General features: G+C 35.2%; 1 long non-coding RNA gene across 2 annotated transcripts; it reads left to right on the top strand.

Annotated features, from left to right (window-relative positions):
• The first annotated feature begins 794 nt into the window (after positions 1 to 794).
• On the top strand, positions 795 to 5,781 carry LOC113342525. Of its 2 annotated transcripts, XR_003356711.1 has the most exons (5): positions 795 to 1,133; positions 1,244 to 1,278; positions 1,509 to 1,674; positions 2,272 to 2,308; positions 5,529 to 5,781. It is a non-coding gene; the product is annotated as an uncharacterized LOC113342525 (long non-coding RNA). The 2 variants fall into 2 exon arrangements; XR_003356710.1 differs by having other exon boundaries at positions 1,244 to 1,674.
• Positions 5,782 to 26,436: the final 20,655 nt, after the last annotated feature.

Raw genomic sequence — 26,436 nt, 5'->3', positions numbered from 1 at the left:
TTTTCTGTAAAAGTCACTAAACCTATCTTCTTCATTCATCCAACCTTCACCTACTTGAACAATTCTATAACAACACATAACATAGTATGTCAATCAAGGACCCCTCCCTCAGAAACATAATTGAATTCATACATACAAGTCATTCTGACAGCTCAATAGAGTACAGTTATCAAAAGATATACTCTTACTTCAACCTTTTAGAGCTAACGTTCATATAAGCACAAGCATTTCAGTGACCTACGACAATCAGTAATGTTGTTTACAAACAAGTTCTTACTGCTCGCCAATGAAATACTCAACGAAGGAGACAAAACAGAAACAAATAAAACATAATTGAATTGACAAACCTAATTAGCCACCAATTTAAATATCTCCATACAATCCCAGCATGAACATGTTTGGTTTACAACTAAGAACAGAAAGCTCAAAAATAAAGGCCGTACAACAACGCTAGTACAAATATGGGCTTTGGTGACAGTTCAATAACCAAAACCATGACAGTTCGCCTATGAACTATCACAAAATTAAAAGCTTTGACACATAGGTAACAGTTTATTACCAAAACTCATACAAATAGTAACGAGGCATCGTGACAGTTTTCACTAACGTTACGGATTAATTATACAATGGCAGTTTTTATAGAAAAATGTTATTATACATTGACGTATAATAACAGATATTAAACTGTTACAGTTCTTAACTATTGTGACTGTTGCATATAAAAACTGTTATCGAAGTGTAAACTTATACATAACAGTTCTTTTTAGTTACCGCCACTTCCATATATGGTGGCAGGTCTGATCTAAAACTGCTACTATTCATATATCTACCATTAATCTCTTTAATTTTTATCTTTGTACAAGCAGATCTCAATTCTCTCTGTTCCCAAGACTTTTCCTCATCTTTTACATCAACCTAGGGTTTCATCTTTTTCTTCGAGTTTTATATCTCGATCATTTTCACTTTGTTTTCGTGTAAGAAATCGAGCTTCAAAGCTCTATCTTCGTTATTTCCATTAGAAAACCACATAAAACTTTCGATTTCTTCCCCTTGGAAAACTTATGGTGTTGAGTTACTTGATTGGGTTCTTGATGGTGGTCGCAAAGATTCTATAATATGTGATTTCTTACAAGGTATAAGTTTTCGTTTTTTTTTTAGGGAAATCCCTAGATTATGATTTGGGTTTGTCTTAATTTATCAATTTATTTTGTTTTTCCGATATCTTTGTGTTTCATATGGATAGGTATGGTCATTCTCCAGGTACCTCAAAGTGGCTCGGTAAGTACTTCTTTGCTGGTTCAAATTTTTGAGAATGTGGCGGCTAGTGAAATTGATACTGGAGTGTGTGTTGGTAAACAAATTAGTGGTTTTTATGTTTCTGGACTAGGGTTTTAGTAATAGATGGTTAGGGTGTTATAATCTGACTCTTGTATTCTGCGAAACTATAGAAGTGTAGAAGAATTTGGACCATTTGGTGATTGTTTTTCCATGTTCTTGGTTTTTGGCAGGTAGTTTCCTCTATCCACATCAATTGTTTGGTGATAATTTCTTTATTATTTTGCTCCCATATTTCTTAATTTGATGTTCATAGTTAAGATTCAAGTAGAGGTCTATGATCTTTATTTTGATTCTCAGGTGGATCAAGGAGACTTCATGGGCGGAGTTAGCTACAAGGTTAGACTTTTTTTCCACCAAATTTCACTTTTATTGTTAGCCGGCATGTGACAGTTGTAGGGATGTCATCGGACCTATTTAGAGTCATGTGACGCCAACCAACTTCTTCCGTTCCGGGAGTTTTACATTTAAGCTAATCCAATAGATGATTGACTCATGGTTTTCATTCAAAGTTATGGAAAATGGGCCTGGATTGGTTTGAGTTTCACAAATTTGATTACACGACCTCACCTCCAAAGGTATTAGGCCTAAGAGTATCACTCAAAATTGCTGGCTACAGTAGATGGTATTTGTTACTAATTAATATTGCTCAATTTTGTTAGATGGTGAATGCATAAAATAATTAATAATTGGTGGCTCAGCTTAAGCTATGATTTATTATGGTACAAGTCCAATTTGAATCATTCCTTTTTTTGGATTGGTATGGATCAGTCAGTTTGGATCATCTTTAACACTCCCTAGACAATCCTGTATCAGTTTAAATAATGATATATATTGATGGGTTGACAAATGCTATTATTCATATCATTTGTTAATTAACAATATGACTGGATATTTCAATCAGATTAATAGTTGAGATGTTATTGGAACTTTCAGGCATGGGAATTTCTCCAGGAAATGCAGCTTTTCTTGGGTATGTAAACTTAACCTTTAGTTGTTAGCAGATGGTAGTAGCCAAATTTTCACTTAACCAAAGGCCGGTTTCCGGCTGTACCAATTCTCCTAGCAGTAATACGTAGCTGAATGTATATGCCAATTTCAATCTAGAAGCCGATGAGCTCCTTCGCAATCTAGCCTAAAGCTTCCAACTGAGCTTCCCAAACATCAGTAGAATTTAACAACAACCTCACAACAACAGCCTTAAATGGAAACTCAGCTTCGTGGCTTAATTATTTGCTACCTTCTTTACCTTGCCCTTATGTCACCAAAGATTTTTTTCCCCATGCTTTCGATTGCTGTGGAGTGTGGACCTTGGTCACTTAAAGATTTAAAGGTTGCTTTTTCTAGTTGGGCCTTTACTTACCATGTTATTTTGAACTCTAATCATTGGAAGCCCTCGGAAGTAGTTAAATTTGAAGGATTTTTTTGGGGACCATGGTTTTATTTTGGGTAAAGACATTAGAAATAAATCTAGGTCACCCCTTATCTAGATATTTATATTAATACCTAAATTACCCTCCTGATTAATTTTGGGTGATGATTAGTTAGTGTTAATAATAGTTAGTGCAATGATTAGTGAGATGATTAAATTAAAGATAATTAGTGAGATTAAAACATCAGATGTTTTTTTTTTTAAAAGATGTAGAATTATTGAGAGAGTAAAGTTAGAGAAGATGAAGAAGGAAAACATGAAAAACGATGGATTTTACCAACCACAACCGGAGGAAGGGTATTTGGGTACCCAGGTATGCTTCAAACTTAGATAATGTTGGTTGAATTGCTCCAAACTTTCAAAAAAAAATGAATTTTTTTATGTAGATTTGGGCCAGTTCGGTTACCATATGTCAAGAACATGTAACCGGACACACCTGAAAGTGTAGTTCGGTTACGTTTTCCAAACACGCAGGTTACCGAACTCGCTCGTTAATGGAGGTTTTGGTCGTACAGTGTAATGTTCGGTTATCTAGGATAAAATGGTAGGTAACCGAACTTTGAACTTAACAATTTATTTGGGTACATCTTGTGTGTTCAGTTAGTTCGCAAACTTCAACGCAACCAAGTTTCCAACCGAATTGCAGGTTAAAAGTAACCTAGTGTTAGAAGTTCGGTTGGTTCGCAAACTTCAACATATTTTGCGAATCAAACGAACTGGGCTTATATATGCATATGTGCAATTAGGTAAACGTTCGGTTACTACGAAATTTATTTCTTGGCGAATTAGGTAGAGTTCGGTTACGAAGTTTCAAAGGTAGAGTTCGGTTACAAAGAAAACTTAATATTTTTGCGAACGAACCGAACTTGTGGACTTCTCATTATTTTCGTAAACTAAAGTTCGGTAATATCCTTATTTTGCGAAGGAACCGAACTTATGGACTTGTGTTGTTCTAATACAAGGAGTTTGGTTAAACGTATTTTTTTGCGAATCAACCGAACTCTGAGTTCGGTTAAGAAAAAAATTAATTCGTGATAACCGAACTTTTCTCTGAAAAAAAATCCTCCATTAAACCTCTCTGCAACTTCCATTTTCAACTCCTTTTAATGATTACTTCTCATTTATTCAACCAAAAACGAACGACAAGTAATGGGTTTGTGAGAATATCTTTGTTAATGTTTTAAATTAAGCTATATATATATATAGTGGTGGTGGTGGTGGTAATCGGAGATGGTGGTGGTAATCGGTGGTTGGTGGTGGTGATAATCGAAGGTGGTGGTGGTGGTAATCGGTGGTGGTGGGCGGTGGTGGTGGTGGTAATCGGTGGTTGGTGGTGGTGATAATCGGAGGTGGTGGTGGTGGTAATCGGCAATGGTGGAAGATGGTGGTGGGAGGAGGTGGTGGTTATATATATGTGTGGTTATTGGGTTGGTTTTAAATTAAATTAGGTTAAGGGTAGGTTAGTCATTTCAATGTTTTAGGACATCCCTTATAATTATAGGGAAGGTAGCCTAATAAAATCATGCTCCCCTCAAAAAAAACATGGTCCCTAAAAAATCGTTCTTAAATTTCCACCTATTATCTCTAATGGTTATTGGTGAGTTTCTAAACTATTTCCTACCACAAGTTTCATATCATGTCATTGGAAAAATAGTCAATTCTCACTTGAGCATCTTGTGTATCTTCTCATTCTTTCATTGGACAAATAATCAATTGATCTGTTATTGCTATTAAAGTATTGTCACACTTGTGCTTATCCCTGCGATAAAGTTAGTTTCATTTAATGACTATTTGGCTATACTGCTTGTTTTTTTTAGAAATAGTGAATCCACAAGTGCCCGACCAGAAAGAAGCAAAATTTTGAATACCCAGCAGTGCTTGAAGTAAGCATATATATGTTGTCTCCTTATTCATTTTCATTGGTAGATGGTTTTTAACTACTTCGATGGATTTGTACAAGGTAAAATTTACTATGAGGATTCTGCCCGACAAATCTTTTGTTGTGTTTGTGATGTTGTCTCTTTCTCAACAAATGTTTTTCCTTTTATTATAAGAAAGCAAAAAGTTACCCAGGACGAGATACGTGATGCTCATTTTTTTCATTGATTACCTAAGTTGGCATGTTCAGTTGTATGCAATGTTTCAGATTGTGTTTACAGTTATTACCTATCCTATTATATGAGTGTTGTAATTCTTCTTTATATGTGCAAGTAAGTGTGAGACTTTAATTGCTTCAGGATTTCTGTGACATGACTGCACTCACAAATTTTTTCGGGAAAACACTGCTTCTTCCAATGTTTACATTATCTTGTCTCAAAGTAATCCTTCGTTTCTTTTCGGTATAATCCAAGCATTCTTTGGATATAGAGAAAATTGCTGACTTCATGGCTAAAAAGATTGTTATGTGTTTGGTTGCGGTCCTAGCCGTCTTGTTTAATGTCCGACCCTTGTACGTATTTTATTTTAGCTTGTGCAAGTAGCCATGTATGCATAGATAGCAACTGTGAATTAAAGATAAAATAAGGTTTCATATCAATGTGATATTTCACATTTCTCTGTTGTATTTTGAATAGTTGATTCCATGAGATGCATAATTCATATAAAATCTTTTTCTTCCCGTTTCTACGAATACGAGTTCGCAAAATTGATGTTGACTAGTATGAAGGGTGTTCGGTTTCCTTCGCTTGTCTCTACGTGTTTTAAATTGTGCCCATAATTTCTGGTGATTCATTAATATTTGGAAGTGTAATCTACTTTGCAGCTACGGGAAGTGCTTTGGTTCGGAAGTTTACAGTAATGGCTGCGACTACACAATTTCTTCTGATAACTGCGAGAACAAGACCTCCAATCAAGGTGCAGTGGAAGCTACTTTAGAGTGTTGAAGTTAAATCAATATGAGGTAGTGGAGGCTACTTCAGAACAATGGAGTTTAGGAAATATTTTCTATTTAGTAGTGAAAAGTATGATATGATTTATTTATCAAAGTTTTATATATCTTTTGTTTTATCAAAGAGTTGAACCTTGGATTTCAGAAATTAAAAAGTATTTCTTTTAGGTGTGTCTTTCACTTTAAAGTATCACCAATAGTTGTGAAATAACTCGCTATTAGTCTTATTATACAATAACAGTTGGATGTAAAAATCTGTTACTGCAAAGGGTGTACGATGACGGTTTTACGTAAAATGTGCCACAGAAAAGGATTTACATTGACAGTTTTTATATAAAAATATTGTTGTAAGTTGTCAAATATGACAGGTTTTTGGAAAAATTGTTACCTTAATACAAGCAATTGTGTTTCTGATGACAAGTTCCATTTAGAAAATGTTATCGTAAGTTCTCAACAATGACAAGTTTATGAATAAACTGTTGCCTTATGTGCATGATTCCGTAACAGTTTCTTAAATACCTTTCGTAACAGAGGCTTTGGTGACAGTGCAAAATTTTCTTAAAACTGTCACATAACTATTTTGGTGACAGTTTTTGACTGTCACCTAATCCCATTTTTCTACTAGTGCAACTAGTTAATGATACAAAGGCGATGATGTCTTATTTTCCATCAAAAAGGCTTACATAACAAGTCTATAGAATGTCTTATTTAACTTAAAACTAATAAATAAGTATCTTGGCCATACACCTGTTTTGCACCCATTAAATTTCAAATTTTCCATCAAAAAGAAAATTCAAACCAAAGCCTAGCATAAAAAATACAATGATGTTTTCATGAATGTAAACTGATTTATATATGTAAGTTGTTAGGATTAATGGCGATACTTTAGTCATCGATTCAACCCTAGTGATGATTGAAATTGAGTATACAAATTCATACACTCATATATTAGGAAATCAAATAATAATTACAATAACTAGAAAACATGTAATATATAACACTCCCCTGTCATACTATAACCATTATTAAAGATCAAACATATTATAACCAGCAAAACTCACAAACCCATGCTTAAATCACAAACATAGAGAGAAAAACACAAACAAACAAGTAATAATTAGTTTATACCCGAATCTTCAAAACTTTGTACTTGAATCTTCTATATTTCTTGCTACAAACACAATATAAGAAAGGAATCAAATTTCTAAAGGGTTTTACTTATTTCAAAAGAAAAAAAAATTAGGGTTTTCAAGTCAAAGTTATTATGATTTTAGTAAAAGAGGTTTGGATTTGAATTCTACTACTTCAATCTTCTTCTTATGGGAATCAAAAATCAATTTCTAGGGTTTCTGTAAATAGGGTTTGTCAATCAGGTTTACTAACACAAAATCAATACCTAATTTTAGATGAACTGGACAATGGTTGATATCTCTTACTTTCTCTCTGATTTTTGGTTTCTCACTTTCTTATTAAACTGAAGAGGAGGAACTGAAGAAAAAAGGAGGAGGAGAAACAGAAGAAAATGGTGTAGTAAAAAAAAATGTTTCTTTTTCTTTTGTCTTAAAAGTAATATTTTAGAGAGATATTTATGTTTCTTGTCTTAAGCAACGGTGGGAACTAAAATAAATGAGTGGGAACTAAAATAAATGGTGGAAGTGAAAATTTGATGATTGAACTTTAATTCAAATGATTTTGGTGTGAGATAGAGATAGGGAAATTTGAGGGGGAAATAAATGAGAATGAAGGAATTGTTGGAGGGAAAGGTTGGTTTTGGAGGAAAATAATGTAGAATTAAAATTAAAAAGAAATTATGAATTAAATATATTAAAATTATTAAAAGGTCTTGTAAAGTTACAAATTTACAAGTATGCCATTTTTTTTGGGACACGTGTAAGAGTGTATGAAAAATCAGAATCGAAGAAACTCATATTTTCTATTTGAGACACTTATTAGAGTGGAATTACTAAATACATTTATATGTGTATCGAACCCAAAAATCAAATGTGTCAAATCGGACTAAATGGTGTAGTGGATGATTATTAATTAATGGAAGAAAACTTTTTTTTAATCCACCCCAAAATCAGCTTTCCCTCCAATAAAAGTGATTTTATCCCTGAGGATTATCTGAAATTATTGTTCAGGTATCCGTGAATATTGTTTCCGGGAAAAGATTTTGCTCTCGCAGTGCGGGAGCCTTTCTGAACTAGCATTTCACTGGCCATCGGATTCGGTAAGATCTGACGTCATCTAACCGGGAATTAACCCAAGTTAATCACCAAGTATTTGACTTATTCGACAGTGTTTTGTTTTTTTTTCGCTGAATACGATAGTAATTTGCTGCATCTCTGCCTTTATTTGGTCTCGCCATGAGATTATCCAGTGTCGCCATGAGATAAAGAATCCATATTTTTTGGGAACATTGAAAATTACTCCAGCTTGATGTTGCTGTGATAATGTGATTGGTATGGTCGTTGCTAATGGTATTGATGTTCATGTTTATGATGATGATAATAACTTATGTTATTTAACTGTGAGTGATTATCAACTTGACGATAAAGATGTAGATGAGATAATAATGAATCCAAGGTTGAGATGGTGAATGTCGTTCTTGGTTGGTGAGGAAAAGTTAAAAAATTAATTAAATTGATTAATGGCCTGCTTGAATATGAGAGCTACTGATCATGATGATAACAATCGAAAAGCTTAGATTTTATATAATCTTCAAAAAAAAAAAATCACTACTCATGAGCGTGATAGATCGAACTTTTGTTCCATTGAAACAGAAAAATCAAATTGAAACCATATTTCATAAAGTGATAATCAAGAACATCATCACCGTTATGTGTAGCACCATGGTAGGTAAATATGTATATGCTTAACATGTACGAGCTACTAATGGAACTAAATGAAAAAATTTCAGTTGGTTACGTTGTTTATGACCAGATCGGGGATTTTAATTATTCTTTGCGAAGCAAATAATATGAGATATCGGATTTCACTTTGATCAATTATTCGGCATGAGATAACAGGGTTAACTAGGTGTTAGGTGACGTCAAATCTCTCAAGATCCAACGACTAGGAATCTACTAGTTCAAGAAAGTTTTTTTTTGTGAAAACTACTGTGAGACTCATTTTTCCAGATTTTTCCACTGAGAAACTCACGGGCGCAAAACTTCATGCGCGCCCCCATTTTCACAAACAAAATTATTCTAAAACCCATAATCTAAAAAATTAGATTTTGTGCACGTGCTATGCCCGGGCGTCTTTTCTTTTAATCATATTTTGATTTGGTAAAGCTCGGCTTCGGCTTTGCCTCTCCTCGCCCCGTCCCGGTTTGATTTGGTGAGGCCTGGCTTCGCCTCACCTCGATTTGAGAAAAACAGATGGAACTTGGGAGTGAATCATCTAAATTATAATGTGGAGAACATAACTTATTAGGGTTGACTAATAACTGAATTCCAAAGTAGTTCATTTCTCAAAATCAACAACCCCTAGATTTGAAAATTTCATATTAATTTGTTTTGTCAACATCCACCGATGCATCAATATAAGCGGAACCTAACTAACTACATCCCAATCATCATAAAGATGATGAGCGACTTTATTATTTCTTATATGCTCATCATTCACCATTCACCATCATGCGATTGAAATTATTTGCTAAAGTCAAAAAGCTACAACCACACACATTTTTGTTATATTATTTCCTAAACAACTAATTTATTAGGCATCGTTTTCTTTTAACCATTTTTTTATGTGGTAAACCTCGGCTTCGCCTCGCCAAGTCCAGATTTGATTTGGTGTGGCTCGGCTTCGCCTCGCCCCGTCGCGATTTGATTTGGTGTGGCTTGGCTTCAGTGGCGGAGCCAGATAATAAAATTGGGGGGACTAAAATAAAACTTTTGTATAAAATGTGGACATTAGCAGGTTAAATATAAAAAACAGGGGGACTAAATGCAAAATATATGATAAAACTAAAGGTTTTTTTAATAGTTTTATTGATTTTAGGGGGGCTAGATCCAGGGTTAGTCAACCCTTGGCTCCGCCCCTGCTCGGTTTCGCCTCGCCCCATCCCGATTTGATTTGGTGTGGCTCGGCTTCGCCTCGCCTCGATTTGAGAAGAACATATGAATATCACTCAAAGGTTTGTAAGAAATTATACATTTGAAAATTCATGTTATATGACTGTGCATGTAACCCCGTGAGAAATCAATTTTATGAAATGTAAGTCAAATTTCGTTTACGATTTTGCTACTCTAGAAGATTCTATTCAACATATTATATAGGCATTTAGATTTTTGATTTAGTGTGATATGACTTTTCCTCGCCTGATCGTGCATTTTTGAGTTGGTGTCGCTGGGCTTCGCCCACCCCTTCAACATAGATTTTTGATTTGGTGTACTACGTATACAAATGAGTAGGTGACAATTAAAAACGGAATCATATAGTATATCAGTCTGAATGAATAAACCTTGATTAATTTTTAGTTGAGCATTTTGTATACCTTCTCTATGGTGTAATTAATTTCTTCTACTTTTGGTCAAATTTTAGCGAATTATTTCAAAACTACAAATGCTCATACCATTCCCTGTGTATTGCTTTGATGAAGAATTAGCCTCTCGTTAATATTTGGGTGAATCATTGACGACACATAATATGTATACGTAAAAAGAATCTTTGGAACGGAATGAACATGATAAAAGAAATCATTTCTTCTATTTCGTTTTGATCCTCAAACACTTGAGCACATCATTAAACCCAAACGGTGTATATTTATGCACTCAACTTGAACCAAAATTCCCGAAAGTAGTTTATGGCTTTATGGCTTCAACCGCATATGGTAGTCTATGCATTGAAGCTATCCTTCTATTATTGAATACTAATTACATTTGCGGATGTGCTCCACCATAGAAATATCTGCTAAGTTTGGTTTTGGACCACCTGTAAACTAGAGCTAAGCAAACTTGCTTTGCCAATTCAATCCAAAAGTTACAAATGCAAATAAAATGGCAGAGTTCCTTTTTTTGACTATATTTTTGATTTGGTAAAGCTCGGCTTCGCCTCGCCGCTTCCCGACTCCCGATTTAATTTGGTGTGGCTTGGTTACGCTTTACTCTATGCTAACGCAGTTTTGATTTGGTGTGGCTCGGCTACGCCCCAAAAAAAAAGTGAACACTCATGATATACAATCTTAATGATGCATTACCAAAAAAGTATAATGAGTCATAAAATATAGATGCATTACCCAAAAAGTATAATGGGTCATAAAATATAGATGCATTTTAAAATCCTAATGTTCAGTTGTAAAACATCCGAACCTTGGTGCTTTCTACCGGTAGCCTGTAACAATAGCAATAACTATAAAGAAATAGAAATGCTTATATGCAGTAATGAAAAGACATCCGTTAACCCACGTTGACAATCTAACTCCTTTAAAATCCTATAACGGAGTTAGCACACATATAAATTGGGAAATCTCCAAGATATGAATCGTATAATGGAGCCTGGAGTCATATAGTTATGATTCTAAAGAATAATTCACTAAGCTTAAGAGAAGCCATTGTACCTTAATAAGGTCTCGAAGACTTTCTAAATACAGCTCTACCCTATCACTACTTAGTTTTACAATGGGAACATAGAAGAATAGAAAGAGGAGGCGGTACAAAAGATTGATGGCGGTACTCATACTGATCAAATAAGCAACAGGGCTAAGCAATGCAGTTGTGGTCAACTTGATAGAATGATGCAGATGCCACCAAAGTTCAACAACCACAAATTGCATAAAATGGTGTTAATGCAGATTCTAATTATGATCTCAAAGTTGACTGTATCTGCTATATTAGTACTTAGGATTAATAGGAGTAAAGTCAGCAAGTCTTAAATGTAGCTTTATAGAGTTAGAGCTCTCCAGAATAACATACGGGTAATTAGAGCTTATTAGCAAATATAGCAATAAGACTTTATCAGTAGTGGCTTTTTCCGAGGTATGTCGCTATCCCTTCTCCCTGACGATGTGTATTAGAACAGACCCGGTTGTAGTGATGGATTTAGTTTCATGTTCCCTTCTCCATCACCCTTTGTTTGTGAAACTCTAATAACATGCATATGATAGACACATTTTTGTGTCTAATTTGTCCTCAATGTTCTGTATTTTTAGTACTCGATTTCGTACTTATTATGGTGTTTTATGTTTTTGTAGATGTTTTTCGAAAAATAAGCTCTTGCAGCGAAATTGGCTCGAAAAGTGGTGTTTTACACCCCCGAAATGTGTTAAAGGCACCCCAGAAATGTGCTGAAGGAATCTCAGAAAAATTACTGTTTACGACCAAAAATACTATTTGCACCCCAGGGAAAGTGCTAAGGGGACACCCGTACAGGACTAAGGGGAGGACATCTCCTTCCCAAAATTCAAAAATGAAAAAAGGCGGGAAAAATGGCAGCAACAATGGCAGAGTTTTCGATCGGATTTTGGAGGAGTTTTTGTGTGATTCAATCGCTGAAACTTCATGGGTAGTTGTGATATGTCCTAACAAAGCTAGTATGGGTGTTTGTTTCGATCAAATTTGTCTGGATAACTTGGTTTAATCCAAACATGGAGTTGGAGAAAAAACATGAGCTTACACGAGTTGTGGTGAATCTAAACGTGTACTGCACGTGTTTGGAAGGCTTAATCAACACTTTGGAACGTGAAGAAGATTTATAAGGAATTTAATCCAGCTGCAGATGCGTAAAAATCAAAATCATTGATAAAAAAAGAAAGAAAATATCCCGAGTAAAAGAAGATTATTTGGGATTAATGGAGGAGATTCAACGCGTGTTTTTTCTTTAAATAGATTCACTGGGAGTCCTACTGGGGGGGGGTCGAGATTTTGGGGGGGCTTTAGAAGGGCTGAGGAGTGAGCAATCAAGACGAACAACAAGCTTCCTGCTGCTGTTTTCTGATGCTGCTGGTGCTGAAGAACGCGAAGAACAGACTCCCAGAAACAGTCGTTTTTCAACAGTGTCAGCGACACAGAGGCGAGGGTCGCAGCACAGTGTTTATAACAATTTATGTCTGTCGTTTTCTGTAACAGTTGGTTTGTAACACTTATAACTGTTACAAACCCGGTTTTTGTTTTATGATTTCTCATATTCTCATCATTTGTAAACCATTTTTGAGCATCAATGAAATTCTTTGAGAGGTTTTCCAACATGATGAACGGCTAATTCTCTCACAACCAAGGCAATGAGGAAGCTATTATGCATGAATAATTGGTAATTATTTATTCTCTCTAATTTATAATTTATAATTCACTCAATCACTGCTTTTGCAGAGTTTTTAATTGTTTGCAAAAATTTTCTTCATTAGTTGTGATTCAGTTAGATAGGTTATGCTTTGTTTAGATAATCTATGCTTAGGGGATACAATTAATTTTTGAGAATTTTCCAGATTATTTGTGAATTAATAAATAAGAGTCTTAAAAGATAATTAGAGTTTTGAAATATGTATCATTCAATTTTGTGTCATAGTGGAATCTAGTGTCTTGGTTACCTCTCGCCCACTTTGTTAATATTTTTGTATATAATTTTATTAAATCTTTAAATTTAATCTTCACAAGTCCGAGAGTTTGAACCTCATTACTACAACATCATTCAAAAATATCATCATTTTGGCGCCGCCGACGCGGATTTGTGCTTAGGTAGAATTTTTAGGTTTTTTTTTATTTCATTTGTTCTTTTTACGTTTCTTTGGGTGTGTCTTTGTATTACAGGTTTGAAGTTGGATACTAAAGACTTGGAATCAAAGCTTAAAGCCAAAAGAGAAGGAAAAAGACAAAGCAAAAAAAGAAAAAAAGCGAAAGAAAAATTAAAAAGAAAAAAAAGAGAGATTTTTTTTTTGTAGAGACCTTCCATTTTCTGTAATTTTTTTTTTATTTCTTTTTCTTTTGCACTTTATTTGGACTTTGGACTTGGACAAATATAAAACTATTTGCAGGGAAGGACGACGATTACAATATCGTCTCGACCCCTCGGGTTCGCACATGACATAAAAGTCGTGGCCCGAGTCGACTTCAGCGGTTCTGCGCCCGTCTGGTACGGGAGGTAAGCTTTCGAAACACCAGCAAATCCCCTGTCAACGGGTTTATTGTATGCCTTAAGGTGAATATATGCTGAGGGTTTGAATACAGTTGTTTTAAATTCCTAGTAAAGGGCAAGGCCTGGCCAAATTAAAATAAGGACTCGGATTTCATCACCGTTTCCTTCTTGCCCGCCTTAGGAACACGTAACCTACGCGAACCTAAGCCTAAAATTTTGACTAGAATGAGACCGATAGGGTAACGAGCTTAATAGGAAAGTCATTCGAAAAATATTGGTTACTCTTTTAAGCATACTTCGAATTTCATGATGGTTTCTGTGAGTTGAATGCGTGACTGCGCCGCCTTGTAATGCGGTGAGGCCTTGGGTATCAAATCTCCACGCAGCTTCTCTCGCCTTTATTCAACTTACTTTGACTCAGATTGATTCTAGAGGGGTTTGCTCAAATTGTAACGAATTCCCTTTCGAAGGATTAGAAGCTGGTCTAGAAACAATCTAAGTGGACCCATCATGATTTTTGTTTTCTAGATAAAATAGGCTTGTTGTGGTCGAGTCAGCCTTCTTTGTGTTTGTTTAGAATTCCCTTGCAGTTAGGATGTCGAACTGGTATTATAATAGCCAATACAATGAGTATCCGACTGAGCATCTTAGACATTATCCTTTTTATGACCATAGTGTGAATAGCGATTGGGAATGCGAAACCTTTGAAGGTTATGGTCCATACCATTTTGAGCCCAATTACTATCCACATACCCACAGGTCATACGAGCAAAACAATCCTTTTATTTCTCTAGAAGAGTCTCTCAAGAGTTTCAATGAGTCAACACGGAAGTTATTTATGAAAGATACTTATAATATTCTTCTCCCAGAAGAATCCGTAGAGCGGTCAACTAAGATATCTCTAGAAGAGACCCTCAAGCAATTTACTGAGAATACAAATAGGATTGTGGAAAACTTTCTCAGGATAGTCTTAATTTCCAGTGTAGTTTTCCCAATACCACCCTCGAAAATAAGGATAGTTTTTATTCACATAATCAAGATGACGAGGTTAGAATTGGTAACACTACTTGTTTTGATAAGGTTCGATCATTTTCATGTTATTATAGTGATGATTATGATGAGGATAGTATTGATGAAGAACATGAAATATGTAGGCATAGTGATCAGGAATTTGTTACGGTTGAGCTTTATAATGATCGTGTTATTTCTAGTACAAATCCAAATAATTTTAATAATTATTCACCTATTCAAAAGGATGTGGATTTGACTAGAGATGCCACCGTTTTAGACGATGTAGTTCATGATCCTTTAGCCTGCAGTATGTTGGATAATCCATTATTTGATGTTCCTATCAGTGAATCGGAGGAGGTAACTATGACTAAAACCTTAGTTGATGAGCCTTTATATGAAACTTTCTCTGATAATCCTTTATATGATTGTGATGATGGTTTAGAGGAAAGAGTTTACCCTGAGAATATTGTTTTAGAATCTAGCGATTTAGAAACACTAGTCTTAGAAGATGATAAACTCGTAGAGATGAGTGAGGATGAACCAGACTTAGAAGAAGCAATTGACCATTTTCAGGAATTTGATGACCTAGAAATTAGGGAAGTTGTGACTGGTCTTTCTAGAGACACAGAAAACTCTAAGTTTGGGGGTGATTATCATTCTCCGTGTGCTTTAACTCTTAGAAAGTACCCTCCTGTAGGACTTGACATTTGTGCCTCAACCATCTTACAAGATTATATTCATACACGTTTTCCCGAACCTAATGATGTCCAGAAAGAACCTCAGTTGTTAGAAACCCATCCTCTGGTTGATGTGGTTAACCCAGGCTATGATACCAACATTGACTTTGTTTTCCCACCAAAAACTTTTCTTCCAATTGTGAGAACTTTTGATTTTAAGATGTGTAGGTTATTAAGTTTTGGGACTAAACCTAATCACTTTAGGATATTAGGGTCAAAACATTTTCTTAAGAAGGACCACCTCTTTCATTATGGTCAGCTATGTGAGTCAAATCTAATTGACTTAGATGATCCCCAATTATTCAGGTTGTTGTTATGTGCTTCTAAGTTCTTAGTTGAGTTTTTCCAGACTCTAATACTTGAACCGGATCTTAGCTTTGAGGAAATACAACCGATGAAAACCTGTTATCTAGACCCAGTTATAGAACCTGAACCTGAGCCACAACTAGATGTAGTTGTCTTAAACAAGGGTATGTTCGGTATCTTTTTGGTCTGTTGAAGTTTCCTCTTCTTGTGGGTAATACTTTTTGATCCAGATGACCCACAATTATTCCGACTACTTCTATATGATTCTATGAGGTGACTAATTCCTTCCGATGTCTGGCTGAAGACTTTAAACTTAGCACTTCTTGGGAGGTAACCCAATATTCTTGCGAGGCGGTAATATCTTTCCTTATCTCTTTTGCTTCAAGTGGTAACAGTTTCTCCTTGTTCATGCTTTTAATTTTATCTTGAGAACATTGAGGACAATGTTAGATTTAAGTTTGGGGATATGATAGAAATATTTTAGTCGCATTTTTGAAACTTCTAGCGTCACATAGTATCCGGTTAGCTAAGTTTACATACTGTTTCTCACCGAAAAGATAGAAATTGGAATGCTAGGGATAACAACCTTTTTAGACATTAGAGAAAAAGACATTGAGATCCTTGAAATTCAGGAGAGAACTTGTTCCTTTTAGAGGGTAACCGTGATGGACCTAACTATACATGAGGGAAAGGCAAGTAGGTCAGGAAATGCCAGAAAGAAAAAGCAACCTCACAATGTAGTCTTAGTTACTGGATTGCGACTCTCTCTCAGTAGAAACTTATCATCATCAACAAGCGGAGCGGCATCAAAATCTATGAAGAAAGTTGAAGACGTTTTAGGTTTAGAAGCAACAATAGAAAATAATAATTCAAAAATCAAAGTTGAAGTTATAAGAGCAAATGATATAAGTTGTTAGAATCCATGATATCAAGACATCACAAGTTGCGAAGATCCAAGTTTTGAAAGTCCTTCTCTCATGGCCATGTAAATTGTTGTCCTGTAATTTTTGTTTCCAAAAAAAAAAAATGAAAAAAAGAATGAAAAAAAACAAATGAAAAAGATGAAAAATGAAAAAAATCATCGTTACGTTTTGTTCAATAAGGCCAAAGGGAAGTAGAAATTTATAAGTCAAGCAAGAAATCGAAGAGAAGAGTTAATTGTCAAGGTTCTATGAGGTTCGATAGTTTATCATCAATAGTTGAAGACCGAAGAAGACGTTGTTTCTACTGAGCACTATGAGAGAGTCGAAGAAAGATACATTTGGTTGCTTTGTTAGTCCGCTTTCAATCTGGCACAAGATCTTTCTAGCACTGGTTTAACTCATCACACGTAATTAGGCCAGCTGTGTAGCAGATGTCCCTCTCATCTTTATCTCTTCTTAATCTTATCTAGCTGTAAAGCAGCGGACGCATCTTACAATGTTTATCTAGCTGTGTAGCGGATATCTCTTTATTTAGCAGTGTTGCGGATGTGTCCCCCTTTTCTTCAGTCAGCTTTAGAGCTGACACCTTTAATTTCTCTGGCATTCTAGTTACTTGGAGATAGGTTGAGAATATGTATGTCCTCATAGCTCCTTGGATACTTGTGACCAATTAGAAGTAATGGTTTTGTGGGTACACCTCTGGTAAACCCTCCCGAAATTAACTCGGTTTTATTTTTTATTAGTTTTGCTCGAGGACTAGCAAATAATAAGTTTGGGGGTATTTGATAGACACATTTTTGTGTCTAATTTGTCCTCAATGTTCTGTATTGTTAGTACTCGATTTCGTACTTATTATAGTGTTTTATGTTTTTGTAGATGTTTTTGGAAAAATAAGCTCTTGCGGCGAAATTGGCTCGAAAAGTGGTGTTTTACACCCCCGAAATGTGTTAAAGGCACCCCAAAAATGCGCTGAAGGAATCTCAGAAAAATTACTGTTTACGACCAAAAATACTATTTGCACCCCAGGGAAAGTGCTAAGGGGACACCCGTACAGGACTAAGGGGAGGACATCTCCTTCCCAAAATTCAAAAATGAAAAAAGGCGGGAAAAATGGCAGCACGTGTTTGGAAGGCTTAATCAACACTTTGGAACGTGAAGAAGATTTATAAGGAATTTAATCCAGCTGCAGATGCGTAAAAATCAAAATCATTGATAAAAAAAGAAAGAAAATATCCCGAGTAAAAGAAGATTATTTGGGATTAATGGAGGAGATTCAACGCGTGTTTTTTCTTTAAATAGATTCCCTGGGAGTCCTATAGAGGGGGTTGAGATTTTGGGGGGGCTTTAGAAGGGCTGAGGAGTGAGAAATCAAGACGAACAACAAGCTTCCTGCTGCTGCTGGTGCTGAAGAACGCGAAGAACAGACTCCCAGAGACAGTCGTTTTTCAACAGTGTCAGCGACACAGAGGCGAGGGTCTTAAAAGATAATTAGAGTTTTGAAATATGTATCATTCAATTTTGCGTCATAGTGGAATCTAGTGTCTTGGTTACCTCTCGCCCACTTTGTTAATATTTTTGTATATAATTTTATTAAATCTTTAAATTTAATCTTCACAAGTCCGAGTGTTTGAACCTCATTACTACAACATCATTCAAAAATATCATCAGCATATCATAGTTAAGAAACAGGGAATTTAACCAGAAGCTATATTGAAATTTTTGGATTACCCATTGGATAATAGTTGAAATATTAGCATCGACGGATTCAATGCCAACAACGACGATTTTCAAACGTTATAGTCATACTTTAGCCAAATGTATATAAAGATTCAATACCGCAATACATAAATTAGTTACCTGTAGATACATCTATTAAAATCTTTAGAGATTATTATATCCAGAATAACCCTGTCAACCCATGTTAAGGTGGGAAATGTAGGCTACCTGACAGTAGATCACAAAACCCCATCTCCTTCAAGGTAGGAAACGCAAGTTTCCTGCATTGCCATAAAATATATGAATCAACTCAATAACAGGCATATTGGAATACATATTAGTATGTTCTCATAGCAAGGTGAGTATGTTAGTGATGAATTCAGCTTATAAGAAATAATCTATGATGCCAAAATTATTAATGGTGAATTTAAAACTCTTCCTCTAAACATAGTTAAGATTGAGGGTGGAATGTGCATAGCGAAGAAACTGCATTTTTAGTGTCTACACTGCTACTGCTAAAAAAATCGCAGTTTAGTTATTTATTTTAAAAATTTCCCTTCCGATACGAAAAAATAGACACCTCAATCCAAGTCCTAGAGGCCCCTGGAATTTTCAGTGGAGTAACCAAAGCTTAGTGCTTCTGCACCAGTCTATACTGCAAGTCTAAATCGGATATAAGAAATCAGATTGGATTATAACCAAAACAGAACTTCTACCAATGTTATTGATCTCGCGTATACCAAAAATCACTCTACTGTATAACAAAAATTAAAATACAACAAAATGTTTAAGAGATAAACTTATAGAATGAACCAAAGAGGTAGGTAAAAAAAATAGAGGCTTGTAAATTCCACATGAAGTAATAGATAAATTGGAACTTTATCACAGTAGATTAGAGCCTAGTTAGGTTCATGCATTAAGACATTAAAGGCGTGGCATCCTGACAAATAAAAAATCTTAGTGGGAAGGTGTCTATACCTGAGATTTTCAATGATGAGTTCTCGCATTCGGCAAGGCTGCTCACCGAGTCTCTGAAACACCTAGGAGTTGGTGATCGTTTTTGAAAAACCAAAAATAAACTAAAATTTAAAAACAACTTATGCGCAATACAAATAACATGTAAGGTGTATGTTCTGAGGTCTAGGTCTTCAAACTGGGTGAAACATAAATTAAACAAAACAATGGACACATAATAAGCATCAAGTGCAGCAACGATGGTGTTCCACTGAAAGGATTCCCTCTTTCATTTGTTGGCTTGCCTAAAATTTGGTTTGGCAATGCCGCAGTGGTCATCTAATTTTTCTTAATCAACCACATAACATAAACCAAAATTAATCTACAACTTGAAAAAAGTTTAGATTACGAAATCCAGTGAAAAAATTCCAAGTAATTACACCAAGACGAAAGATGGTTATGCCCAAGATTTAATGCAGTAGAAATGAAGTCGTGGGCAACAACTTGGGACCATTTTCTAAGAATTCTAAGAAAAAAAACATAAGTCAAGCAATGAAGCAAATGAAAGAGCATTATACAACATGAATAAAGTTTAGATTACGAAACCCAGTAAAAATTTTCCAAGTAATTACATCAAGACGAAAGATTATGCCCAAGCTTTAATGCAGCATAAAAGAACTCGTGGGCAACAACTTGGGACCATTTTCTAAGAAAAAAAACATAAGTCAAGCCAATGAACCATTACAGTGAGTGGGCAATGCTTCTTGCGCCTGCGCAGCTGCTTTGCTAATTTGAGGTAGCAACTAATACCTACAATGTTTTAATATAGTTCATTTGAAAAAAAATTGGTTGCCCATTCTCCCACTAAATTACTGTTTTGCATACTGATCAAAATCCTGATGTCACACTTGTCATTTCTGTTCTTCCATTCACAATCAGCTTTACACTTGAACTTCGAGTTAAAAAAATGTCGACATTGGGTCATTTCTAATATATCAATAGCCTCTCTAAACACCTTTTCACTGAGAGAACATATGGAAACAGTCTATCTATTTTCATAAATTCAATCAATGGTCCAATTCTATTTTCATAAATTCAATCAATAGTCCAATGGTGCCAGCCTATTTATTTAAACATATAAATGCAATTCTAAATTGTGATATTTAAGAACAACATACCCTCTTTGCATATAAGAAGAAGAACTCTATTATCTCCCGGCATTTGTGTTACCCAATCAGGTTTTCAGGATCCTATTAGGCTTATCTACTGCTCGAAGTTTCAATGTTCTCCCTTTGTTGTTGATGCTGCTTCTTTGTGCCCATATCTCCCTGTCCTAGACCTAGGAATTGATACACTTAACACGACGTGAGTATGGATTTGGATTCAAAAGATTAAAAAAATTAAAGTCTATTTGTGACAACATCAACCCCTTCTGTGAATAAGATGAAACAATCAAAATAAAATAAATCAGACAGGATCCACAGGGAAACAACCGATTTAAGTGTTAGTACAAAACAGTTGGGGTTAAAAGAAAAAAGAAAAAAACTTAGGTGATATACAAAACATGCATGCGCAAATCAAACACCGATTTCTTTTATATTCAAAATAAAAGAGCTAACGAAAAAAAATTCAGGAATTGAACCAATATTAATGCTGTTAAGAAAAATCATGAGGAGGAAATATATGAATGATGAATAGAGTTAGGATATATCAAACGCCTTATGCACAAAATATTAGTTAAGAACGACATTAATCTATGCAACAAACAAAACAAAAAAGTTAGTTAGTTAGAAGATTATGGTTCTGAAAAGAGAAAAAAAAATAGAAGGATCCTGGAGTCACAGAAAATATTTTGTTTTTTAGGGTTTTTCTGTGAGAGGGGAAAATTATTTGGGACGAAAAGAGTTGGAGATGTTTTTGTTTTCTGGATTGCAATATTGTTCTATGGATTGGAAGCATATCATTAGTTGTTAGGGTTTGGCATGTTTTTTTTTGTTTTATGTTTTGTGGGCGAAATTGATACAGAAAATGGTTTTGTATGTTTTTTTTTGGGTTTTATGTTTTTTTGCAGGAAATTTGTGTGAAATTCCTCTTTTTTCTCTTTTTTTGAGGAAAAGTGAAACATAGCAATTCTGTGAGAGGGTGACGGTCACCGTTCAACGTGGAGCCTAAGGAGCTTAGAATTTTAAAGGAGTTAGATTACGTTTTTCATTTCTTTTCTCTTCCGGACACAATCTATGTGTCCTTTCTTCATCTTCTCCGTCTCCATCTTCATCTTCTTTTCTCTGTAAATTTCTAGATCTGAAACTGATTTTGAGATGACGATAGATAAACCGCTTCCGCTGCAAACAAGCACCAACAACACAAATGTACCGATGAATCCAGCATCAAAAAACCAGAAAGGAAAAATAATTGAAGAGATGTATCAAAAGAAAACACAGCTAGAGCACATTTTATTACGTCCTGATACATATGTTGGTTCGATTGAGTAATATACAGAGTCTGTGGGTTTATGAAGGATCTGAGATGGTTTACAGATCGGTGAGTTACGTGCCGGGATTGTATAAGATTTTCGATGAGATCTTAGTTAATGCTGCTGATAATAAACAAAGAGATCCGAAGATAGGTGAGGTGAAGGTTGATATTGGTGTTGAAGGGAATACAATTACTAATCGTCGATTAGTGTGTATAATGACCTAACATTCTTAGGTGAAACTTGGGATTCAACTAACAAACTGTGAAAACTTGGGATTCAACTTTCTTTGACTTAAAGAAGGTAAAGAAGCATAGAAAGGGAGTTCGACAACCTACTACTACTGATGATACCACCTGTGAGTAAAATTTCTCCCTTTTCATCTTGTTCTTCGTTTTGTTTTATTACATTTTGTTTAAATTATGATGAAAAATTGACAAATTTCATAGATTATGATGATTAAATGACAGATTTCGTAGATTCATGTGTTGGTAATTTTGGAATTCCAAAATTATTAGTTTGATCTGTAGAAAGGAAGAGTAAGAATCATTCCATTGTCTAACTAATTGGGAATTTTCTATGTCCAGCTGATATAGAATGCGGTTCTGCCAATATTGAGACCAAGAGGAAACAAGTGGAAAGAAGGGAACGATATGGAGAACTAAATTTTACAGATGTTTGCAGTTAGATTGGGGTCATGTGAAAGAGTTGCAGCTGTTCATCAAGGTGTCGGTGATGGTTTTCCAGTTCAACGATGGAAAGAATAACAAGATGGGCCATGATGGTGTTGTTCGATGAGTATATCTAGATAATGCCTTTATATACTCTTTGATTAGTTTCATGACAGGTGACACCAATAATGTATGTTGGAATGAGTGTTTTCCTAAATTTTGATCATCTAACAAAACCTCCCATTAAATGTCAAATAATGTATGTGGGAATGAGTTTCATGACAAGTGACACCCATCATCTAGCGCATGAAAAGGAGATGGAAGTGTAGATGGTTTTGGTGTGCGTGTGACGTGCATTTAGAAGAAAATGGAGGTGTGAATAGTGATGCATAACAGGTTATGCATTCTCGAAAATGGTTGCATAACACGTTCTGCAGCCTTTTATTTTGCATGAATTGTTATACATTACAGAGAATGGTTGCATAACACGTCATGCAGGTAGGTTTTGTTAGTATTGAAACCAACAAAAAAAAGGTTGCATAACACATTATGCACCTATAATAATACCTGCATAACATGTTATGCAGTCGAGAAAATGGATGCATAACCTGTTATGCATCCGAAAATATGACTGCATAATGCATTACGCGTCGAGAAAATTGTTGGACAATATTTTATGCATCGATAAAATAGGTGCATAACCCGATATGCATCCGTAAATATGGATGCATACTGCATTATGCATCAATTTTTTTATGTACGCACTAAAATCAACCAAAACAATGGTTACATAACTTGTTATAGATGCATAACTTTGTTATCCAGATGCATAATTTGTAATGCAGTCGAGAAAATGGTTGCATAATTCGTTATACGTCTGCAGAATGTGTTATGCATCTTTTTTGGTGGCTGCATAATGGTTATGCATTAAATTTTGAAAATTTTTGCCTAAAATGATGATCACCTCCGATTTTTTCGTGAAAAACAAAAATTTGATATTCTTGTTTGTACTTGTTACGTAGCTCTCTTAAAAAGATTTCCAACGATATAAAATTTGTAAAATTCCAAGGCGCGGATTTTTAGATATGTTATATCCAAGTTGTGTTCCCAATTATACCCCTGATGCATAATCTGTCATGCGGATGCATAATCCGTCATGCAAACATTTTTAATAATTTCATATAACTATAGGTGTCACAAAAATAATTATGGGTGTCACGGTACCTAAAATTAATTGTGGGCCTGACAACGAAAACATAATTTTTTTTGGGCCTGCGCCTAGGCATACTGAAAATATTTGAGGCATACTGAATAATTCCAAAATAGGGTCACTAAATAAAAAACACCGTCACCCCTTAACTACCCTTTTTGATAATTGCATAACTACCTTCATTTAATTAGCGTCAATGATTATGATTAGTTTTAATAATAATGATAATAATAATAATGATTAATTAATAAATTTAAGGATTGACTAAGATAAGTTGTTAGTTAGTTGAAAAATATGATTTTTAAGTAAGTGTGGGGTTTTTGAGAGAGGAAGAAGAAGTGAAAAAAACTAGGGTTTTTGAGATTTGGGGATTTGAAGCCAAATCCAGAGAACAAATACATTAATGAAGAACCTTCTGCTGATAATACACAGGTATACTCGTATACGACGTCTAATCTCTCTTTTTTAGCTCCAAAAAATTGAAATTTTCCAAACTTCTTCGGAGTTCAATACTTGGTTCGGCTGAAATATAAGAGCCGAACTTCTCAGGGAAGAACAGTTCGGCTTGTTCGATATAAGGTTCGGCTAATAACTCAAAGTTCGCCTAAAGTATATACTAAGTTCGGCCAATAACTAAAAAAATTTGAGACACACAGAGTGATGTTCGGCTTAAAACCTGTACAAGTTAAATCAACCGAACTGTATTGTAATACAAAACTTTGCCAAGTTTACATGTTCTGCTGAAAACATTGAGAAGTCGAATGAGCCGAACTTTATTGAACCCTAAGTTGTAGCCTGAGTTCGGCTAAAAATTTAATTACTAATTACAACCGAACTGATCTTCCACATAGCAAGTTCGTCTGTTTTTGTCGCAAACTTCTGGGCCGAACCAACTTTTGATAATCAAAGAATTCTATCGATCAAACTAAGCAATAATGGTTAAAATCTAGATGGTTTTTTGTGAAAAACCTTCTAATATACATTATTGGGGGTGGGCGAGTTATGAAGGGTGGTTCGGCTACTGAAAATGGAGAAAGAAGAAGAAGAAAGAATAAGAAATGTGTTGATTGATTCTAGGTTTTGATTAGTTTTAGTCTAGATTTTTAATTTAATTAAGAGTATTTCAGTAATTTTATTTATTTTAGTTTAAGTTCTTAATCAAATTGAAAGATATAAAAGTAATTTAATATAATTAAAGGGTAACCTAGTAATATTGGTATGCTTGTACACCCCTTATAAAGATATCCTAAATGGCATCATCATCTAGTCTGCCTCAAAAATAGTGTTCTATGTCCTTTAGTGGGCTTTGGGTTTTCTATGTAATGGGCTGTACATGTGCTCTCACAGCTGTAAGTGAGTTGCATCTTACATTTTCTCTCGACTTTTTACGATCTAAAGTATGAATGACTTTTTAGGGACCATTTTTTTTTGAGGAGACCATGATTTTATTAGGCCACCTTCCCTGTAATAATAAGGGGTGTCCTAAAACTTTGAATGACTAATCTACCCTTAATCTAATTTATTTTAAAACCAACCTAATAACCACCTATATATATATATAACCACCGCCTCCTCCCACCACCACCGCCCATCACCGCCGATTACCACCATCACCACTTCCGATGATCACCACCACCAACCACCGATTACCACCACCACCACCGCCGCCCACCACCGCCGATTACCACCACCACCACCACCTTCGATTATCACCACCACCAACCACCGATTACCACCACCACCTCCTCCCACCACCATCACCACCGCCTATCTAAGAAATGTAACAAAATCAATGCAATCACAATTAAGTTCGGTTACATAATAATTTTATCGAGTATAAAAGACGCCAGCCGCAACCTGATTCTGCCATGGAACCACTCCGGAGGTATTTTCCAACAAACCCTTCGCTTTAATTTTATTTTGATTGCTTCAATCAAATAGAAATCATCAAAATAGGGTTTTAATAGGAGTTACAGAGCCATGTTCGGTTAGGTCGATTTTCCAAAAACCCTAGTTTACTAACCGAACTTCTTGAAAATGAAGAACACGAAGAACAGTTCGGTTCTATTGGATTTAAAACTAAGTCACCGAACTCTCTATTCGGTTGTTTCGCAAAAAAATTTAAAATTACAAAGTAACCGAACTCCACCCTTAGAACTGAAAAAAACAAATCCAGTCTAACCGAACTGTGTTGTTGTGGCCACTATGTTGTGTTCCAAAATAACCGAACTTATCCAATAGAGTTCGGTTTGTTTGCAAAAACTTTTAAAACTACAAAGTAACCGAACTTAGCCAATAGACGTTGGAACTTCACATTTTTTTTGTTTGTTAAGTTCGGTAACTTTACAATTTTATCGCGGAAACCGAACTCAGAGTTCGGTTGGTTAGCTGTTAGGTTCAAGTTTGCGAAAGAACCGAACTTTGTAAACTTATATACTCTTATATTACGTAAAGTTCGGTTAGATCAAAAGTGCATGCAGTTTGCGAACCAACCGAACATAACGCTGTAACTCCTGGAAATTATTAGAGAGTTCGGTAACCTGAGTGTTTGGAACAAGTAACCGAACTACACTTTCAGATGAGGTTGGTTACTTGTTCATCTCACGGGGCAACCGATCTACAACTTCAGATGAGTTCGGTTACTTGTTCTTCATATAAAGTAACCGAACTGTTCAAAATCCAGTTCAAATCCGGATCATTTTGAA

This window comes from Papaver somniferum, unplaced genomic scaffold (assembly GCF_003573695.1).
Source record: "Papaver somniferum cultivar HN1 unplaced genomic scaffold, ASM357369v1 unplaced-scaffold_43, whole genome shotgun sequence".
Classification (NCBI taxonomy): Eukaryota; Viridiplantae; Streptophyta; class Magnoliopsida; order Ranunculales; family Papaveraceae; genus Papaver; species Papaver somniferum.
The sequence above is the reverse complement of the archived record's forward strand: the minus strand, read 5'-3'. Positions and strand labels throughout refer to the sequence as shown.